Genomic DNA, 3,517 nt, shown 5'->3' with positions numbered 1-3,517 from the left:
TCCTCCTCCTCCTTCCTCTTCCTCTTCCTCTTCCTCTTCTTCTGTTTTACTATCAATTTGTAAGAGGCTTACACAAAACCCCATGAACGTAGCCCTTCAGCTCACCCTCACAACTGTTAGATCTGTGATTCTTTCCATTTTTCTAGTGTAGAAACAGAAGGCCAGGATGATTATTCAACATGCAGCAAACACAACAGGAAATCAGAAGTGGCTCCAAAACCAGCTGCTAACTGGAAGTGCAGCCTAAGGGTACAGCAGGATTTCTGAGACAACTGAGGACTCACCCCTCCCAATAAAGTCAAAGGCATGAAGTGTATTCCTAAGCAGTTTTTAGAAATGAAAATGGGCAGACCTGGAAATATTAGCTCACACCACACATCCAAACTGCATCCCAGGATCACTTGGTACTGGAAATTTCTGCAGGTCAGAGATGCCCATCTCCTTGCACACAGAATATTTGAGGGGAGCGAGTCGGGCTAAAGGCACAGTAGTACTCTTCTCTAAGCATGACTGGATTGCTGAAACCTCACTGACAGCAGCACGCAAGCAGTGTCTCCATGCATAGTTCAGTGTTGGATTCTAGTAATTTAAGAAGTAAATGATGGCTGGTGAATGTGCTTGGCAAATGGACTTGCCAGAGATTTCATTCCAACCAGTTCGCTTATCTTGTGGAATTGCCAACAGCCCACTGTGGGCCGTTATTTTTAGACAGCTCATCTACTGTAGAGCCTGAATTACCTTCCTGAGTCAGACCCCTTTGGAGTATGGAAGTCAACAGTATTATCTCCAAATTTCTTCACTGTTCGCATGAAGCAAGCTTCCATTCTACTGGACCTTTCAAGTGGAACTTCCTTTGTAGTATTCATTATATCTTTCCACCACTGTCTTGTATAACCAGCAGCAGCAAGCCCAGCCTAGGACATGGGTGCATTTCAAAAAGCAACATGAACTATGTAATAAAAAAGTAGGTCTAATAATTTTTCTTCACATAACTCATCACTATTCATGAAGAAAACATAGAAGGACAAGGGATGGGCACTGTTATGTGCAGCATTAATTTTCAGGTCAACTAGCCTGAAGGAAAGTGGATGGGGATCAAGTGGGTCAGTGATGGGAACAGCATGGGAAGGCTTTGAAAAATAATACTGATAAAGTGTAGATAAATATTAATAGACCACATATTAGCTTTGTAATGCTGTCATAATCTATTGTTACAAAGATAAACTGCTTAGAAAAATGTAAGCTTACTCCTTCATAGTTTAGGACACATAAGGTAAAAAGTCAAGAAGTGTACTGAATTCAGCATTTCTGGGATTTCAAGGGTGAAGCCAGCCTGCTCCTCCATTGTGGCTTCCAGTTCTAGTCAGAGACTCTTACCATCTCTCGGTTCTGTCTCAGTGACAGTGTCCAGATGACTGCCTTCCCTCAATGACTAAGTACTCATGTAACCTTCTTCTAAAGACATCAGTCCATGGGTTTAGCATTCATTCTACTGTAATGTTCATGATAAGCAATTACACTTTTTAAACTTTTTTATGTATTTGGTATAGGGTCTCACTATGCAGCTTAGACTCATAGTGATCCTCCTGCCTCAGCCCCCCCCCCCCGAACTGGGATTACAGTTGTGTGCTATACCACACCTGGTCTCAGTGGCTGGCACAGTGCACCCAGGGGTGGACTGGAACTACACATGGTGCCAAGGATCAAACCTGGGTCCCTGTGCATGCCTGAGCAGGTGCTTAGTGTATTTGATACAGGGACCCTCCAAATGACACAGGGAGCAAAAATTGATCTCAGGGTGGATGACCTCCAAATGATATAGGGGAAAAATGATCTCCCAACCTAAAAAGTACCTAGAATGAGTTCATGTTCTCTAAAACCAAAGAATGAATTTTAGGAACAAATGGAGGTTATGAGCAGAATATATTTATTGGGGGAATAGAAAGCTCCTGTCAAAGAAAGGGACAGGAGGGGGCCCTGAGTTGGTTGTCCCCGGGAAGCTGTCTCTTCCAGGGACTTTTATAGAGGAAAACTATGTAGTGAGGCAGGTCTAAGGTGGTGGAGAAGACATGGGAACTTGCTTAGCTGGGCATTAGGTGGGACAAAACTATGGTCAACCGGGGCCGGGAAGATAGTTCAGTGGAACAAGCACTTGCCTGGCAAGCACAAGGGCCTGAGTTCAGTCCCCGGTTCCAAAAACAAAAACAAAACAAAAACCTATGGTCAGTCAATGAGATTACAAACACCACTGCTCAGGTAAAATTGATTAAATCCAGTAGGAAATGGGGAAGCAAGTCACATAGCAATCGGGCATGAAAATGGGACAGGGTCTCTTCCTGTTGGGGGTTGGGTTAGTGACTCATTTGGGCTCTTTCAAGGTGATTGATACTTATTTGGAATATCAATCCCTGATGCCCATCCCTAGGGAAGCATATAGCTGTTTCTTCTTTTGTCTTGATCTTGAGGTCTGGCCCATAGGGAGTGTCTGTCTCTTCCAAGTTGCAAAGTCTCCTTGTCCCCCATATTATTCTTGAGAGGCTGGCCCCTGTCTGACTGCCTATAATATTTCTATCTATTTCAGCAGCCTACAATATTTCCCTCTCTGAAGAAGTATCTTGAACTGCCACGGGGGGACCATGGGCAATGACCACTCATAAATTTGAGGTTCCAAGTAGAATAAATTTTGGGAACACTACTACTCAGTGTGATCCCTTTGTAAATTATCGGTATTTATTTATCTCTAGGCTCAGCAAATAGTGCATGCCATGACAGAAAACAGCTGGACTGAGAACCTGCAGACGTGCTTATGCTACAGGCTTGCTCTGACCTTGTGCTTGGCTTTGTCCTTCAGATACCACTGAGGGAGTTGGAGGAGTTCAGGACTCCTTATCATGGGGTTGCTGGATGTGCTTTAAAACTTCTTTTATTTTTCTGAATTATATGCACCTTGTCATGGTGGGTATACTTCAGTTTTCTTTAAGATAGAATTTGACTCTTTCCTGATTTTTTTTTGGTTCAGAAGTACGGGGAAAAAATTGTACCAAATCATCTTAGAAACCCATTAACACATTTTTTTATTTTGGATATATATGATCTACGTTGTGTTCTTCCAATTGTATAGTATGTTAAAAGTTTCTGAACAATGTGTTGAAAGTCTAGCCCTTGAAATGTTTCTAGCTCGTTGGTTTTCAATTTGCCTTCTTCTACACAAGCCGCAGGTAGATTAGATGTTTGCTTTGCTCATGTTTTATGAAATAAAAAATGTAAATGAAACTGAAGGCATGGAGAAAATCAGATAATGAGAGCATAAAGAGAAGAAGAAGCACAGTTGAATAAGTTCATCGCTAGATTCACACCACTGCAATTTGGTATCAGAGTTTGGAGCACAGTTGGTAATAGGAGAGAGGAAGAAATACTGATGGTTATGATACAGGGAACCTCCAAATGACACAGGGAGAAAAACTGATCTCTCAACCTAAAGGTACCTGGGATGAGTTCATGTTCTCTAAAACCAAAG

Source organism: Octodon degus, unplaced genomic scaffold (genome assembly GCF_000260255.1).
Source record: "Octodon degus isolate 3935 unplaced genomic scaffold, OctDeg1.0 scaffold00001, whole genome shotgun sequence".
NCBI lineage: Eukaryota > Metazoa > Chordata > Mammalia > Rodentia > Octodontidae > Octodon > Octodon degus.
This window is presented reverse-complemented; position numbering follows the sequence as displayed.